This window comes from Anser brachyrhynchus (assembly GCF_964034855.1).
Source record: "Anser brachyrhynchus genome assembly, chromosome: 10".
NCBI classification, from domain to species: Eukaryota; Metazoa; Chordata; class Aves; order Anseriformes; family Anatidae; genus Anser; species Anser brachyrhynchus.
In genome coordinates, this window is record NC_137705.1 from 14,387,342 (window position 1) to 14,406,528 (window position 19,187).

At 43.2% G+C, this 19,187-nt stretch overlaps 2 protein-coding genes across 5 annotated transcripts in view; one reads left to right on the forward strand and one right to left on the reverse strand.

The window, feature by feature from the left end:
- PRKCD (protein kinase C delta) overlaps nucleotides 1-8,194 on the reverse strand; it is a 65,828-nt gene extending 57,634 nt beyond the window's left edge. For 2 of the 4 annotated variants that reach the window (XM_080606056.1, XM_080606051.1), the window contains exon 1: nucleotides 8,050-8,194. The gene's annotated coding sequence lies outside the window, so the exon portion shown is untranslated. The remainder of the gene's footprint in view (nucleotides 1-8,049) is intronic. The other 2 variants (XM_080606053.1, XM_080606052.1) reach the window with 1 other exon arrangement.
- Nucleotides 8,195-8,247: 53 nt separating this feature from the next.
- Nucleotides 8,248-19,187, forward strand: part of RFT1 (RFT1 glycolipid translocator homolog) — an 84,554-nt gene continuing 73,614 nt past the window's right edge. Inside the window, exons 1-2 of the mRNA XM_080606072.1 lie at nucleotides 8,248-8,438; nucleotides 9,060-9,200. The gene's annotated coding sequence lies outside the window, so the exon portion shown is untranslated. The remainder of the gene's footprint in view (nucleotides 8,439-9,059; nucleotides 9,201-19,187) is intronic.

Here is a 19,187-nt window from a genome sequence, read left to right on the forward strand (position 1 = left end):
TCTAACTTTTGGTGTATGTGCTTATTTTAGCTAAAGTACTTAACGAGGCTAGCAATAGCGTAATGAGATATTTGCATGCGAAAGCATGCATGTCAGATGCAATGACAGCAGTATAATTGCATGTGAAACAGACCTTAAAGTGAGACAAACCATCCTGCAGCCATGCCTTCTGGTGAACCTGCGCCGAGGCTGTCGTGGCACCACCACAGAAGTCAGCAGTCATAGCCGAGACTGTTTGGCCAGCCAACCCGACTGATGCAGGCATGCCCTGACTTCCCGGAGAAGAAAGCAACCTCTGTTCAAGTGAGACCCGATAAATGGGGACAATCAGATTCCCAGAGAACCTTCCATACTTTTCTCAAGTGCAGTGAAGCAAGTCTTGCTAACCAAACAGCTATTCTGCAATTATGGATGTGCTGAGAGCTACAAATTGATTGCAGATTCCCTTACTGTAAGGGCCTAAGGGAACTGGAGGAATGAAAAAAAAAATGACTAAGGGCCTAATGCAAGCCCCATAGGGATTAACAGGAAGATGTATAAATCCTTTGGTCCAAATCACACCTTTCTTCAAAAAGGCCTGTAGAAAAAAAATTACCAGGAAAAAAAAAACCTTTCAATATTACCCCATGAAATTGCTCTTCTGCTGCTGGGGAGAAGCCAGGGAGTAGCCTGTAGTTAACTTCCTATAAAATGGCAGACCTCCAGGAAGCACTGTGAACACTGGTGTCTGTGCAGGGTTTGGTCTCAGCACGTTCACTGGTCATGCATGGCGGGAGGTGCTTCTTTCACAGGGGAAGGCTGTCATGTTGCTTCGAGCTGCATCTCCCTGCTCCCTAGCTCTCCAACAGGCTTTTTCCAGGCAGGACACAAGTGCTGCCTACTGATCCCTTGGTGTTTATCTGTCCTCCCCTCACCCTTGTGCTAGCTTTGAAGTAAGTAGGCAATTGGGGATGCTGGACTCTCCTTTTAGGCTGAAAGAACAGAAGACACGTCCAAGTGCCAGTAGCTCACTGTACACATATCAAGGCACAACTGAATTAACTGTAACTCTAGAAGTACCTGGAAGAGTTTAGGTCCATGTTAAGAAGCTCCTGCCCCTGGGACACTGCTGCTTACATTAGCCACGATATGCTTGTCAAACAGAAATTGTAGGTTATCGAGGAACAGAAGCAAATGTAATATGAGAGAGTTCTCACAGCTTCCTGACAGACAAATCTGCCGTGGATATTTGGCAATCAGCATCCACGGGCACTGCAGCATTCCCGACTCATTAGTAAGAACACTCGAGTTCACTGAAGGCCAAAGTCATTGGCCAACGGATACACGAGAAAACAGCTGTTGAGCAATTCACAGCTCAGCAAAAATGCTGCATTCGTGGACCAGCACACTGGACGTGAGAAACAATAATCGGACTGCTCCTTCTGCTCGCTGAGTGGTGCTATTCAAAAAAAAGATGGGGGGGAAGATGTTTATCAGTATTGAAAGCATCTATAATAGCATCTACAATAAATTTACTCCTTCACATGCAGAGATACTTGTACGATAGAGGGTTCCAGATCCTACTGCAAGATTATTTATTTATTTAATCTATAAATGGAACAGTTAATTATCAACACCAAAAATCCCGGCAGCACCTTCTTGATACAAGACAACCATCTGTGCTCTCTTACAGGCATGTACGTTAAACACAATTTTAAAAATAAGCAAGAATAAACCTTACTTTCACAAGAGTTTTCCAGGAATGTACTCTGACAAACAACTGGTCTTTAGCAAGAGAAATACTGAGTTCTGCAGTTCGACAGGCACTAACAAAATCAGTAAGGTACAAAATACTCCTTACTCTGGTTACTTAGTCGTGCCAGCAAAATGCAAAGTCATCCAGAGGCATTACAAAACAAACAAAAAGAAAAATTGAGATAAAATCTACAGGGCAGTCAGTGTCATGTGACAAACATGACCATCTTTCAAAGTTATTGCACTGTGCCTGTTCGTCTTAATTTTTCCTCATAATGGAAGTTTAAAAAGCATGAAATGGGTTCTACTAGCAACTGCTTGGACCATATTTTCTAAGTTCTTACCGAATTTTTGTGCAGAGGGCTTTTTCAGAAGAATTTTCTTTTACGAAAGAAATACAGGATTCCTCCCTCATTCAAAAAAAGAATCAAATACAGCTTCCTGTTAGAAAAGCATAGCTCACACAAGCTACTGAACGATGCGTTAGCAATAGCTTAACTACGCTGCCTTTGTACTCATTGGGGAATTTCCCAGAAAAAGGCAGCCTCAGGGAGCCAGGCTGAACACTGAGCTTGTCCGTGAGGCATTTCAGATCACTTTTTCAAGTATCTACCTACATCTTCAAGCATCTCAATCTTCAACAAAACAAAAACAAAACAAACAAAAACAACCTAAAACCACCACTTTATTATCTGGAAGACAAGCCTGATATCACAACCAAGAATATTTCTTCTCTAGTCTAATATTGAATATTAAAACACCAAATGCACTGAAGTAAGTTAGTGTAAAGAAGTACTGACTAAACACAGATTTCATGAATTCCTTAGGCAGAAAAACTACGTCAAAGCTTAAACTGCTCTTCCAAGAGAAACCAGAGAATCAGATAAGGAACTACTAAAATCCTTGTTTGTGTTCTCAGATCTAATAAACAGGCATTGATGGGGGGGGAAAAAAAAGAGATTTTCAAATGCTCAGAAGGTAACTTGACACTTGAGTGCTAAAAAACATGCAATTTTCTCTCTTGGCCGTCTCATCATTACAAAACTGACATAGAGCAAAAAGCAAGGCTAATCCAACACAGGTCTAGGCTTTCAGCTCCGAATCAGTAGCACATATGACTTGATGGCGCAGGGGTGGGGAACAAAGCTGGGACTGAGGTTTAGATTTACTGTGTATGTTTCAAGATACCCCATACTTATAGGTAGGTGGGATTAAACCAAGCCCATTAACACTTATATCATTTATGAAACTGAAGACGACTGAACACAACAGAAATCAGAGACACTTATGCACAAATATACAACCCAATTTAGAGGTTTGCAGCCATTTGGGAGATGAGAAACAGGATACTATTTCAGACAATTCAGGCAATTCCTCTGAGCCCAGTGAAGCTGGAAGGACTTCAGCCCACATTGTACTTCTCAGAAAAGAGTGGCACGCTTCCTAAGTGGTTTGGGAAGAGTTGTTATAGTAGGGTCTCTTTGCCACAGAAACACACAATGCCTAGTGCAATGCTGACCTATCACCTATGCTCCCAGAGGCTATCCCAACTCCTCTCTCGCTATCAAAGGGTAAAAGTGACGCTGCTTGGTTACTTTTCAACCACACAAGACCAGATATCGCTCACAGCTCTAAGAAAACATATTAGGAACAGCATGACAGGAATATGTGTTGCATATCTGTTCTGTTCTCACAGGTGGGTAGCACCTAGGAATTCAAAATAATCCCATTCTGGGGCATACAGAGAGGTGCTGCTTTTCATTTTTTACGTAAATCTAATATATGGCTCATCAAAAGGCAGGAGATGGTAAGCACACATCCTCCTCCCTTAGAAGTCTGACAAACATCGTGCAAGGCTTAAAAACCTAATGTGCATCAGTTTTATGAAGTTATCTGAAACAGTCACTCCAAGAATTTATGGATCACGAGTATTATCAGATGAATACCAACTGCACGTGAGTATCTTTAAATAAACTTTTCCTGATAGAGCATTACACTCAATGGCAAAGAAATTACCAGCAAAAACATTAACCGCAGTAAGAGGATACCATAAGGTGTATTCTGCAGTTTTATGCACTTTTTTAGCTGGAAAAATATCCTTAAAAATTTTATGGCCTGCCTCTTTGCTTCAGAGCTATAGAAATACATCTGCCCCACTTCACTTCTACATTCGAGACAGAAACAGTCAAATCTATTATCAATCAGAAAACAGCAACAGCTAATTTAATAAGTTCAAAACATAACTTACTGCATGGATGGCAGGGCACCTTTCTGTCACTGAAAGGTAGACACAATGCTTCCTTTACATACGTTATCATAAAAAAAAGGAAAACAATCAGAAACATGCAGCTATACACATTGTATTTCCATTCTCCTTGTCAGTGATACTTCTAGTAGCAGAGTCTGGTCTAGATGGACCAGAAATACGTTTTGCACCACTCTTGCCAAGGACAGATCTGTGATGTCCCTGTGCCAGATCTCTCATTTCTTAACCCTTACCGGTGACCGGTAACAGCAGCAGAACACCGGCGCAGCTTCTAGTCATAAAGGCAGTGCGTATAATCTAGATGGCCCTGTAGAGCTAGAGACAGCACACTGCTTCCTACAGAGCACTTCTGCAAGATTACTCAAAGAATACCATAAAAAGTTAATAGAGTAACTCAATTCTGTCTGCAGTGGTAATGCCTCTGTAATAAAGCACAAAAACTCTTACAGTTAAAAATAACTGCTTTTTAAATGAGAACATAACACAAGCCATTTCAGCATTACTTTACCAAGGCTGTAAAGAGCTCTCCCAGGCTCATCTCTGTTAATTGTATCTTTGCAAAGCACAGCCAAGCGGATGTGGAGGGATTAATTTTCCTGTGCTGCCCAGAGACCTGTGAATGGGCACAGGACAGATAGTTTTCCCCCTTTCCCTGTTCCTGCTCATCCCTCTGCCTCCACAAGGTAAAATTCTGTACTCAGATCGTTCAGGTAAAGGAAGATTCAGAGAAAGCTGAGAAGTTTTCTCACAGAGTATGGAAAACATTCAAAACAACTGCTGGAACACAAATGAATTTGGTGTTTATTAGATGCCTCTTGGCCAGAACCTGACAACCAGAATGGAGATGCTGCATTTAACACAAGGACAACTCCAGAATAAAAATCCCATTACTTTTCTCAGCAGTGGATGATTAACGGAGGGATTTGGTTCCTAATGAAGTCAGCCAACCCCCAGACTCCACTGGTAAATCACTTGTCATCCTTCACATTCAGCTCTGACTCATCTGCAATAAACATTTCAAACTCTGCCCTATTCCTTTCTTCCTCCATTCTTTTTATGGTAGGTTAAATATGTACTTCATATATTTAATGAAGGGGATGGCAGACTATAGATACTTTGTGCATTTTGATTGCAGCATGCACAGACACATCTGAGTTAGCTTTAGGGAACTTAAATACCTATGTCAATGAACCCTATACAGGCACATACCTCAGTGCTGGCTAACACCTGGAAAGCATTTACACGGCACAGTCCACACTGCGGCTCGTGCCACTGCAGCTTCACTGCAGATGCTACTGATATTCGGTGGACTGAAGTTCAGCGCTGCAGTCCCAGCTCCGGTCACAGTGCAGCTGCAGATCGAGGGGTGCTGTAGGGGCTCCTCTTTCCAGGAGCAGCAGCCAGAGCTGAGAGCCAGCTACAGACGGGCAACACAGCCAGGGGGCAGAGGAACAAGCACAGAGAGGATGGCATGGAAGGCCTTCAGATGGAAACCAGGATGGATGGTTAACTTTGATGATTAAGTCCTAAAGTACTCAATTTGAGATTAACTTTAATGACTGCAGCTTTTAGACAAAATAGACTCGGAGGCCTGAAAGCTTGTACGCTTTCCCGAGGAAAGCTGTTATTTCAATAAAAGATGTCATCTTTCCAGGTTCTATTGATGTTTCCTTAATCTATAAAGCATCAGGCCAAGTTTTCTTTGAAGGACTCTTCTAAAAGTTTCTCTTTAACAAAAGTAGCTACAAAACCTACAAATCTACAAAAAGCTACAAATCAGAAATAGATTTAAAAGAACTCCTTCTTTACACAGTACCTTTTCAACTAGCTGTGTGGTCATTTTTTTGATTTATTATATAATGCTATTTCACTATTTCATTCAATAAGAAAATTGTAACCCCTCTCTCATTAGACTTATCTACACAGAAGGGTCACAACTTATGAAATACAAAACGGAAAAGAGTTTGAGAACAGTTCAGAACAATACGAGCATGTTCCTGATCAAATATCTCACAGGGATTCATGGAACAGAATTACCTTATGTTGTACTCAGTAACTGCACATACATCACAGCTACATAAGTGAGAAGAGTTTCCTATACTTCTGTATCAGCCACTGAGTGGCAGCAATTCCTGCATACTTAAATCCATATTCCTAGATGTAAGATGAAAATTTCAAAGTATTGATAACTTGTAATTCTTTTATGTTTAGAATTATATAAAAGCATACAAATAACGCCTAGTGAAATACCTACTTGTGTGTTTTACTTTTTAAATTGTTAATTTCAAATATTATGCATGCTACTCTGATAATCATACGCCTTTAGAGGTTTGCTATAGCCAATTTTACAAAGAGATAACTGAAAAGATCAGAAAAAAATCTTAAAACTATAAAGATCAAAACTGAAAATGACAATATTTAAACATTTCTTAAACTAAAGCACATAGCTGTATTTTAAAAACAGATTTTTATCTCGAAACCCAGGATAAAAGGAAAAAAAACCAACAAACCCACAATGTAAATTGACGTGTTGCAGTCTCTTACGTTTGCTTTTTTCCCCAGAATTCCCACAGCAGCATCCTGGGGTAACTGAAAATCTGTCAGTCCAAAGATTAAATATCCACTGTAATTTTGAATTTTTTAAAACCACCATTTTCAGGAACTAAAATAAATAGGAAATGCTGCGTATACTTTTTTTTTTTTTAATGATGCTTATGAATTATTGCTTAATGAGTTAAGAAGCACTTTGCAGTCTTTTGTTCAGAAACCCATCATGGTTATATTTGTTACAGCTTCCTATTTGATCAATACAATGCTGCACGGCGTTATCTGACGGATGGAAAACTGGGACAGGTTATTTCCTGGCTTATTATATAGTTACGAGACTAATGACCATACGAGGTCAGGGCGCAAAGAAGAGTTGACAAAAGCTGGGCACACGCAAGCATGCAGAATTTTGACACGGGCTATTCGGCGAGATGTGTAAGCATGGTAACTCAGGCTCTGAAGTAATCTTTAAAACCAAGAAGAGCGCTGGCACTGACTCCCCCACACCTGCCTTCTCTGCGGGTCCGGCTCCATCCCCCGAGGCCTCCAGCTGCCAAGGGACGGCTGCTGGGCGCAGCACCCCCGGCCTCGCCACCCTGCGCTACCTGGACAAGCAACGCGGAGGTGAAGGGGTACAGCAGCCCCCGAGCAAACAGGTGTCAGAGGAAACCACCCGGTGTCATAACCCCATTGGTTTTGCAGCTCATCCCCTAACGCAAACGGGGAATTCCCTAGTGATGAACTGAAAGTGGGTTTTTGAGAGATGCACGCCCGGCATGCACGCCCAAGGAGCGCCGTTCCTGCTCCCTCATTGTCTGTCACCGGTCAGCTGGAAACTGCCCGCTTCAGAGACAGTGCCTCTTGTCTGCTTCAGCTTCGCTGCTGCACAGAAACTGAGCATCCACGGGGCCGGGCTGGGGGGGGGGGGGGGAAGGGGAAAAAAAAAAAAAAAAAAAAAACAAACAACCCAAAAGTTGCTGCTATCAAAGCCGACGCTCGTGCCAAGAGCAAACTCCGTGCCTGTGCCGGGGACACAGCCGCGGGCAGCTCGGGACCTGGTCCCCGGGTCCGCCCTGCCCCGCTCCGGCCGGTGCCCGGCGAAGGGGCAGCGGGGGCGGCCCCGTCCCGGGCTCCCCGTCCCGGAGCACCGCGGGGGTGAGGGCGGCCGAGGGGCGCGGCGCGGGGCTGGGCCCCCGGCCCCGAGCCCAACATGGAGGCGCCGCTCCGGAGGCAGCCCCGCGGCAGCACCAGCACCCGCCCGCGGCCGGAGACGGCTCTGTCGCGCCCGCCCCGCCGGCCGCTCCTCACGCCCGCCCCAGCACGGCAGCACCGAGCCCAGCCGAGCCGGGCCGGGCCGGGCCGGGCCGGGCGTCTTTCTCCCCACCGTGCGCCCCACGGAAGCCGGAGCCCGCGTCGCTTCCTCATTCACCCCGGGCCGGGCGGGGCAGGAACCGCCGAGCAGCGGGAGCCCCCCCCCCGCGGGGGCAGGTACCGGCACTCACCCGCCTGCCCGGAGCCGAGTATCGGAAGCCGTCCCGGGAGCGAGCGAGCGAGAGATGAAGACGGGCGGGCAGCGACCGCCGGCTCCCCGCCGCCACGGCCCGGGCCCGGCGCTCCCCGCCCCGCGCTCCGCCCACGGGGCCGCACGCTCACCTGCGGCCGCCGCCGCCGCCCCCCGCCGCGCCCCGGAGGTGCTGAGGAAAGAGGAGTGGCGGTGGCGGTGCCTGGCTCTGTCCCCGTCCCTAGCCCCGGCCCCGGTCCCGGCCCCCTCCGTCCCGTCGCACCGGGGATGCCCCAGCCCTCGCGGTCTCCTCCAGCACAGCGCCCCTTGGCCAAAGGCCCTGGTGTCGTGCCGGTGCCGCGGGCACTGGGACACGGCTGAGGCGAGGAGGTGATTTTATTTTATTTATTTTGGGCCGAGACGTGGAGCTACGCCTGGGGCTGAGGAGCTGGAGCTTGGCTGCAGAGTGCTTGGTGTGTGCCTCTACCCTGTGGGGAGCGGCGTTCAAGCTTCCCCACTGCCTCGCCACACCACTTCCTCTTCCAGGCTCTTATTTAAAATAATTTTTGGTGGTTTCATAAGCTGTGAATGTCGTTTTAATGACAGGGCTAAAGCTGGGTAGGCCCTAGGTCTGTGAGCTCTGGCATTGCCTCAGCACCTTTACCGTGGGGTGCCGTAGGCCGCAGGCCCTCGCAGGCCACGGGTGTCCTGGCCCAGCCGTCCTTGGACTCATGCTCTGAGGGATGGAGCTCATGAGTGTTAAAGTGAGGTGGTTTGGGGTTGGGTTACAGCACAGGAGCATGACAAACATAAATAGGAGAGAAAATGCTGCCTTCCTCCTCAAGGAACCAAAGCAGACCTTTGTCATCGTTTTCTAGCTCATATGGGTAAACGTATTACTAATTTGGGTGTCATTACTCTTGCATTTTCATCTTAAATGAGCTCGTTCTGATCTAGCTGAAAACCGTGATGAAACTCCCAACGTTTTCTGAGCCGCTATTGTTTGTCCAGGCAGGTGTGAGGCTGTGTTTGGCAGCTGAGGGTGCTAGAGCCGGCCGTCAGGAGGCTGTGTGTGGAGCCATCTCCAAAACCCACCTCCCGCGGGTTCAGTGTCCAGCTTCTTTCCAGAAGCTTGCACTTCATGCTCAAGAGGTACTCTGGAAGTTCATCGGCTGTTCTGTGTCATTTCAAATCTGAAAGGCTATGATGTGTATGTAACTCAGACTTCTGATTTTTTTTTTTCTTTTGGGGGGGGGTAATATATGGGGAGCTTAAATTAAGTCTAGTTTTAACACAAAAATACCACCGGCTGAGAGTTCTGGTGGGTACAGTGAAAATCACAGGTTGGGTCAAGGCAGCAGAGGAGTCTTTGGTTGCTTTTTATTTCTGCTGCAAATTAAACTATGTAGTACTTTGTATGTGTTCTTAGGTCTATTTTAGTGTTGTGTTTTTTGTTTTGTTTTTAGCTTACAAATAATAAATAATATTTTCATGTTTTGGCACGAAATATTGTTGAATTAACCATAACGCTGTAATAAACTCCATGAGGACCCTCATTTAAAACTACTTGTGTTGCTGCTGAAATCTGAGGAACTTTATATGCATGAGCAACTCATGAATGTTACGTTTGTAAAACTAAAACTACTTTGAATGAGAGGGGAAAAGCAGACACTAACTTTTGCCAAGTGTTTTTCCTCATTTCAATACTTCCAGTGAAGTTTGGCAAAATAAAAAATGTGTTCTGTTTAACGTCCTGTTCATTGGGGGGTGTAAGTGGTCAGAGAGTTCATTTTAGTTTGTGACTTTATCGTATAATGATGCAGCAAGCCATTTGTTAACTACTGTTGCATTTCAATTATTTAGAGTATCACTTTGGCTGAAGTGTTTCTGAAACAGATAGTCATTCCTGTTTCAGCCTGTCAGAAAAGTGCAAGGCTTAAAGAGATTTGTATCTTATGTCTTTGATTAGTCAGTCAGTGGGTTAAAAGTTAATTAGGACTGAGTAAAGATGTAAAATTTGGCCTTTAGAAAATAAAATGGAGGATCTTCTCAACTAGTAGAGGAATGTGACTTTAGAACTTTGAGGTATTTCCTGGTACTGAGAAACTCTTGCTGACTGATTGTTTTGTGTAATTTTGCTTTTAAAACTCAGCAGTGCAAAATACATGGTAGCACTCTTACAGCTGGAAATTCTTTCATCAGAGTAGATCCTGATGCAACTCAGAAGGCTTTATTAACATATTTCATACTCAGGATAATTGAAAAGGGGACAAAACCCAGTACTGTTGAACAGTATTTACTGGTGTTCTATGTCAGCTTCTAGGTAAATGGTAAGGCATGCTAGATTTCATTGAAATTTCAGGGCACGAAACAGGTAAATCATTTTAAAAAAAAAAAAAAAGGAAAGGGGATGTAAAGAGGGATAGGGATGTGGGTGTTACTCTGTTCCATTGTCCTGAAATGTGCCTTGAGATACTGTATTAAATCATCCTGAGTCTTTTTTCTCTTTGCATTTCATCTCTCGTGTAGCTGAATAGATAGCACAATAACTCAGAACCCCATGGTAAGGCACTGTTTCTGTACAGAAAAATGTGTGGAGGAGATGTGCTATCAAATTAACTAGCAGGGCCTCCTGCAGCTGACTTCTTTTGAATTCTCCCATTTGGAAAACCTGCTTTGCCTGAGGCCACTTAATTTTTGGCATGTAACATGGTGAAGTTAGGTGGTGATATGACTCTGAGCAATTTCATGAACATATATTAAAAAGGAAAGTGGGAAATTAAGCTTTCTGCAGCAAAAAGTAAATAAAATTCATAGCGGAGAGTAAGAACTAGTCCCCTGAAGATTTCAGAGCTATTTGAGTAAAAAAACATTTTTTAAAAGCATGTAATAACATTTTGTGAGCTGAACCACTAGTATCTACAGTGTCTATTACCTCAAACAAACAAATCAGATTTTAATTCTATTGGTAGATAAGTGATTTATGCAAAGATGATTATTTATGCAGAAATATCGCTTCAGATTCTACGATGTGACGAACAGAAAAGAATCATGGCAGTTACTGTAAGCGTCTTTTTCACAGAGCTTCACATTGTGACAGAGGTTCATTGGTTTCTCTTTTCCAAGTTTAACCACCAAATGCCTGCTTTCATTTCCCCTTTTCTGGTAGTGATGGGGGTGAGAAAAAAGGAGTCTGGTGATGATCTAAAAGTGATGGGGGTTTCCACTCATTACCCACTGCACGGGTCTGTGGTCTGCTGAGTAGATTCTTCTTGAAATGTTTTGATCATTATGCATAGTCATTTATTCAGCTTTTTTTCTTGTTTTTTTTTTTTCCTTCAAGGTTAAGGTCAAAGACCTGATTTATGTATAATGCTTTTCCTCTAGTTTTTCCTACTTCTCTCATTCAAGAACACAAACTCTGTGGATTAGCAGTGACAAAAACAGCTACTGAATTTCATCATGTGGAGGTCTGGCTGCCATATATGTTTGGACTGATGTCCAATTGAAACAGGAATTACCCTTCCTTTTCTCTAAAGTCTTGAAACTTTCGAGATTCTTTCCGTAATGATATAAATTAACTTTTACAACTTAACTTTGCAGATTATTTCAGTTCTTATGCGGACAAAAGAAGAATTTCTTTATTAGTCAGTGTGCTGCTTCTTGTGATCTGCAGCTGAGTTGGTCTTTCCTGCTTAAGGGTTTGCTCCTGTGCAAGTTGCTGTGCCTGTGCAGAGCTGTAGTTGGTCAGGTGAGGCACTGTGGTTGGGTGCTACAAGCAGGAGGAGCTAGAATCTCTGTATGTAAATTTACTATGTTTTAGAACTTGCAGTTGCATAATCTTCTGTGCTTAGTAGAGCTTATATAACATGATTTTTTGTTTTTCCTGAAGGATGAGATATATGTTAGTTGACTTGTGCCCCAGAACCTGGGGCATTCTGGTGCCAGATACAAGCATGTAAATTTCTAAATATTTGTATAAGCAACTTATTGCAGAGTGGTTTGGTTATCAGATGTGAATCTTAAGAATTTGAGATTAAAACTGAGATAAGCTTTATGTCCCAACCACTCTGCAGTTTTACTTATTTGAAGGCACTTTTAAAATATGGTTCACTTATAACTGAGGCAAGAAAATAGTTTTCTGATGGTTTTGCTGAGATTCGTGCCTAGAGAGCATTACTGATTCTTACAATGTTTGTTTTTAAAGGCCCACGTTTGAGAAAGTAATTACATGAAAGTCTTGGGCACTTCTTTCCTCTTTTATAAATAAAATCTATTCCATATGCTTGTGTAGAAGATTTGCAGATGTGATCTGGATTACCCTAAAAATTGAAAAATTTGGGCTACAAATAAAAGAAACCTCAGAATCTCTTAAGATTGTATCAATATCCAACCCCGCTGCCTTTTCCTGATGGTAGGGAGCTGATAACTGTGTTTTGAACATGTGAGGCTGTAGTAGTAACTTAATCTAATCGTTTTTTTCAGAAGAATGTGTTTAAAATGACTTTAGTATATATTGCAGACACTCCCTTACATTGAGTTTCAACACACTCGCTGGCAGTGTTGATTTTGAGCAATGTAAGTGGTTCTGCTTCCCCTTATGATAGCATTACTTTGCGAAGTGAATAGAATGGTAGAATAAGGAAGTGTATGTACTGATGCAATTTTCTTGCTGACCACAGTCCATTCCTACTTGATTTTATATTTCAGTGAGTATTAAAGCAAGAACTGTTGTGTGTAATAAATAATGCAAACATTCTGACCTCTTGTTTTGTTTATAAGCTCTCTTGAACAGTTCCATTTGATTTTTGATGTTTGTGTCAGCTTCAGGAAATTAAAATCCTGTTTGTGCAGAAGAGACACCGTAGATGGAAATAATCCTATCAGGACAGGGGAGGAGTACTGGTCAGGTTTTTTCTTCTCCCACATCCCGTTGAACCCCATTCATGATGGGGATCGGGGATTGCAATTATTCCCCATGAACGAGGAATTCCCATTAAGTGTGGGTCATAAGCTTGCATTGATTAAGTCCCTGCCCTTTGTACACCCCGCCTGTCGCTACTACCAATCGGATGGTTTAGTGAGGTCCTAGGGTCGGCCATGGTGGGGTCAGTCACGGCTCTGCCAGAGCGTCGAGAAGATGGCCAAACTTGGAAAAAAAAAATAAATAACCGCATGAAGTTTAACCAGAACAAGTGCTGGGTCCTGCACCTGGAACAGGGCAACCCTGGCTATACGTACAGACTGGGCAACGAGACGCTGGAGAGCAGCCCCGCAGAGAGGGCTCTGGGGGTTGTGGTTGACAGCAAGCTGAATGTGAGCCAGCAGTGTGCCCTGGCAGCCAGGAGGGCCAACCGTATCCTGGGGTGCACCAAGCACGGCATCGCCAGTTGGGCGAGGGAAGTGATTGTCCCGCTCTGCTCTGCGCTGTGCAGCCTCGCCTCGAGCACTGTGTGCAGTTCTGGGCACCACAGTACAAAAAGGACGTGAAACTGTTGGAGAGTGTCCGGAGGAGGGCTACGAAGATGGTGAAGGGCCTAGAGGGGAAGACGTATGAGGAGTGGCTGAGGGCACTGGGCCTGTTCAGCCTGGAGAAGAGGAGGCTGAGGGGAGACCTCATCGCGGCCTACAGCTTCCTCGCGAGGGGAGTGGAGGGGCATGCGCCGATCTATTCTCTTTAGTCACCAGTGATAGGACCTGTGGGAATGGTGTCAAGCTGAGGCAGGGGAAGTTTAGGCTGGACATCAGGAAGAGGTTCTTCACTGAGTGGGTGGTTGTGCACTGGAACAGGCTCCCCAGGGACGCAGTTGCTGCACCAAGCCTGTCTGAATTTTAGAAACGTTTGGACTGTGCTCTTAGTCATATGGTCTGAATTTTTGTGTAGACCTGTGTGGTGCCAGGAGTTGGACTTGATGATCCTTGTGGGTCCTTTCCAACTTGGGATGTTCTATGATTCTTTTTGCTCTGCAGCTGAAATTAACTCATCAGTCAATGAGAACCAACTGGAGACCATCAAGTCAATGAATTTAGACTATCACATGGTTTCAGCTGGTACTAACTACCTTATGTCTTTGCTACTCACTTGAGAGGAACTAACATGCAACCAACCAAGGAATACAATTCTGCTGAATGTTTTTTGCTGTAAGGATGATGTTTCAGGGGTGTCAGGTATCAAGGGCTCCAACATTCAGGAAATTCTGGCCAATAGTAGTAACTGATTAAATGGTGAGATGTTAGGATAATACTTGTAAGTTTTGTTTTTATGTTAACCCTGTTTTACTTAGTTATTTCTATGGATCAGAGTTGCATCGTGTTCGTGGTGAATTTGGAAGGATTAGAAAAGGAGGAAAGTTCTGCTGGTCAGACTGTTGATCTGTCACTCACAGTGGCAGCAAGGTAAGGTTGTAAGGGGAGAGCATGTGAGCCTGTCTGCTCTTTGCTTGCATCACGCTTCCGCCCTATCTCAACAGTTGCTGGCAGTGGGCAGCAGGGAGGGAGAGAGCTGCTCTGTGCTGTTCCTTCTTCAGTGAATGAGCAGGGCTGGCAAGGCACAGGAATAAGAGCTGCAGCACCTGAACAACCCCACCCCCAGGGCTTGCTATTTTCAGATTGTCAGACAAAAGTTATAAATTAAAATTTCTTTTATTGGTATAATGATTATTTATCCGCAAATGCAAGACGGCGGGGAGTTAGTGTTTTTTCACTCTTTTTGTCCACTTAGAATGCGTTAGCTATGATATCAGACTGTGCAAACAATAACATGGATCAGTCCCACAGTGTGACTGGAGCAAGGCTTTTGTTTGCAAAAGGAAAAATGTGACCTGCTGCAACCTGGCGTGAGAATATGGGAGTACCTGAATTCTAATTTCATCAGCTGGTTGTGTAATTTTATATCGTAATTTTACCACTGGTTTTTGGCACCTAGTGCTTCTAACACTTAATTTTCAAATGCTAATTCTTTTCTGCTTGGGTATTTTTCCTTGTTAATGAACAACATGATGCATCATAAATTTGTTTTCATGTTCTTCCAGGCTGTCCTTCTTTATCCTTCTACTTGCTTGTACTCTGGCATAGGCTGTTTAGACAACTATTGTGTTGTGATAATTGTTTAATTGGGTTTATTTTTATTGGTACAAGTGCTGCTATCAAAAGCTGAGCATAGTATCGGTGAAACAAGATAGTATGCAGATAAATGCTAGTAAACATTTAAAATGAAAGCAAGTATCAGTAATGAAACTCTAGGTTGTGCATTTGCACAGGAGGAGGGTGAAATGGAAGACTGGAGTCACCTGCCGTAGACACGTCACAGTTTTGTTGAACCGTGCAGGAAAGACTCAGCAGAGTGGACAGCTTTGTAATGTAATGGCATAGACATTGAGTCATGCGAATTCAGGGAGAGATGTCAACAGGCTTCTCTTACCCACGCTGCCTGGTGAGGAGTGTTGGTGGCAGCAGTAGCTCTGCACTGAGTATGCCAAATAACGAGTGAACCAAACTCCTGTTACTTGTGCTTGCTTACCGCTACTGGTAGCGGGGTGAAGGGTAGTGTTTGACATTATCATTTCATCAGGTTTTAAATGGCAAAGACAACATATTTAATCTTTAGAAAGTGGCTAAAAAATTGATTCATTCCCTGAGGACTTTACTGTGCATAAAAATAAATTGAGGCTGATAGCAGCAGAATTAAAGATGAAAAGCCTATCTGCAGCAGAGCTACTTTGCAGATGTGTCTAGAGATAGGTTATATTGTCACAAACACTAGGGCCAGTGCTCCAGACATTTCCTGAATAAATTCTGTTGCATGTCTGATCTATGTGCAACTGTGCCATTGGTATAATTTGATAGTGTTATGTCTCTTGTCAAAATTAATTTGTGAGGTTACAATTCTTCTGTTAAAAAGAGGCTGTAGAGTTGCTGCTTTTTGATGCAAGTGTGTCTACTAAATTCTAAGGTGTGGCCTTGCTTTTCTGCATTTAGAAAGTGTTTATAGGATCACACACATACTTCTGGCTGTTGTTGACCTGACCCTTATACAAGTTTAAAGGTAACACCACTGAAAGTACACGTACTTAAATGTTCCATGGTCAGTTGCTCTGGGATCTCTTTTGCTTTTGTAAACTTTTTTAAAAATTTTTTTCTTAATTATGATCTACAACATCCCTGAATGTGTTTAGATTTTTTTCAGTAGGCTTTGTGTCCTAAGCCACCCCAGATTTTTTTCCAGTCTGATACGAAATATGGTTCACCGTCAGTCATTCTCATGATAAAGATCTGTATTTTTTCATGACACGAAGGTAAATGGAAGAACCACTCAGTATTCAAATATTAACTAGTGTTTTTATCATGCTGTCACTACAGCAAAGTTTGTTACTTGATTTGTTTGTAGATAAGTACAGAACTTTTAGAAGTACAGATCTGCTATACTTCCAACTATTTTTACTCTCCTGTTGGCTGCAGAAGATTCAAGGCAAGAAGATTCAAGAATTTTGAAGGCAAGACTTATTTTAACGTTTCTTTACTTTTGGATGTAGAAAAGGCTGTATTTTACCTGCAGATTTAGAACTGTCTGGGAGCTTTTATTAGCCAGTTATATGGAACATGCCAGTGATACAAATCGTTTGGAGAAGGAGGTGGTAATGATTCTCTTGTGTTTGTCCAAACTTTGTTTTCAGGTAAGTCCAGAGTGGGAGGGAGGAAGTCATTCCTGGTCTATTTAAATGTGTGTCTTCCTGCTCACTCTTTTCAGGAGGGGGGAAAAAAATTGTTCTGGTGTTCTGACCCTATGTTCTGACCCTATACACGGGTTTGAGAACCAGTGTTTATTCCCTGTGTTAATGATTTTGCCTTCTTCCTTAGCAGTAGAATAAATTCAGGTTGTCTGAATGCCTTATATTGTTTAAATGTAGATTAATGCGTTCTACAGTAGAAAAGTATCACTGTGAAAAAGAACAAAGCGGTGTTTCTGGAACAAGCCCATATATTTACATCTGACCTTTGGGGAAGTGCAGACCAAAATCCAGATGTACTGCTTTAGTCTCCATATATCTATTGGGGGGGGGGGGGAGAGGAAAGACCACCAAATTACAAAAAGATGGTGCTGTTTAGTAATTTCCTTTTTGGATTGTGTGGGATCACATTTCATAAATGGACATGTTTTGGATAGCCTATAATAGTCCTATGTTGAGGTTTATCAGGTTGTTCATAAAGCAGGATTATTTAAATACTTCTCTTGTTAACTTACCATGCTACAGCTAGTTTATAGCAGGACTAGAAGCAAATGTTCTAAAAAATTGTTTGTAGGTAGATGAGGTGAAGTTCCTGCGTCAGATGACATTCTGAGAATAATCAGGTAAATGTTGGCATTTGGGAGTCATGAACATGACGGGCCATCAAAACCATTGAATTTGCCTTTTTACTGAGGGGGGGAATATAACTTCAGTGTAAGTAGAAGGAAATGGAAAATGCTTTCTTGAATTGTCACAGCAGGATTCTTCTTGCTAAAACCTACGTTGTCTTTACAAAGTTACTAGAGAAGTAGAAGGTTTAGCATGAACGCAGGTATTTTAATGTCTTTTTTTGTGATGTGAACTTGTCTTGCATTTTTTTTAGTTACCTAAATTACAAGCTTTCATTTTGTTTTCTAGAATACTAGGAGGGAAATGTTCATCTTAGTCGTCATGTAACCGTACAAAAACAAAAGTTTAATCTGTGAGACTTAGAGCATGCAAAGGTGTAGCTAAAAAGCAGTTGCTGTATACTAGAGATAGAAAGCACTCCTAGACCGCTTTTCACTTATACTTGTAAGAACTACAAAGTTGTTAAGGCTGTTCTAGATGCCTTGAGGAATTATGACAGTAGCACTGACATTCCATAGGAGCTCTGAAAAAGAATCGTTCAAGTCCTTTGTGTTGTTGTTTTTTCTTTTGATAAAATGCCACACACGTATGTGGAGTTCTGTTTTCTGGCATTTTAGGAATAGATAGGACTGACTGAATTTTTGGTGTTTAAATGACTTTCATGTTGGAAAGTGGGCTGTAGGGATATATTTGATATCAGTTTCATTTTTTTTTAAGTAGCTAGTCCATGGACTTACTTAGAAAGCAATTTTCCTCTACCAACGGTTCAGAGCACCTGGCGTAGGTTCCTATTCTGAATTGCCCTATAGAAGAATGTGTTTTCTCTGCATTAACTAGAGGGAATTAAAGCAAATAGAGTAGCTATTTATTGCTCCCTTGGGGGTGTGGGAGGGGAAATAGGCATCCCCCCCAGCTGTTTGGTAGCAAATATGTATAAAATCAGTTTCATTTGACTTTTCTGGGGAGTAGCCAGAAAGTCTGAGCCAAGCTGTTTCTATGTGTGGAAGTACTTTGTATACAACTTCCACGAGTGGAGGTGAGATGATTTTTATCTTGTGTGGGTGCTGACTGCTGTCGTGGATACTTGACATCTCCCTTAAGTGTGACTTCACTCATGGGATACTTTTGTGAAGTAGAAGGAAAAATTGCTAAAGATTTGTCTACTACCTGAGTGCTTCTTAACACAAACTTTACAGCTCACTGCTGCTGTAATGAGGAGTCATACCATTCATCTTTTTGTTCCTGTCTTCTTGTTCTCACTAGGTATCTTGTTCCAGGTTTGATGCTTGGTAGAGTACTCCATTCTTTGATTTAACTCATTAAAATGTCAGCAAGCTGTCCCAGCAAAACCCCTGCATTTTGGAGTGTGTTAAACACAGCATGGCCAGACGGTCAAAAGATGTGATTGTCGCACTATATTTTGTGCTGGTGCAGCCTCATCTTGCATATTGCATGCAATTCTGGGCTCCAGGGATGTAAAGGTGCATGAAAACATCCAGAAGAGGCAATAAAAGTGGTAGAAGGGCTGGAGGGCATGTCCTGTGAGGAGAGGCTGAGGACACTCCGGTTGTCTGGTTTGGGGAAAAGGAGGCCGGGGGCGACCTCATGGCTCTCTGCAGCTCCCTGAGGAGGGGAAACGCAGAGGCGGGCGCTGGTCTCTTCCCCCCAGTAACGGATGTCAGGACGCATGGGAACGGCACAAAGCTGCAGCAGGGGAGGCTCAGGCTGGTCATTAGGAAAAATTTCTTTAAGGTGAGGGTGGTCGAACACTGGGACAGGCTTC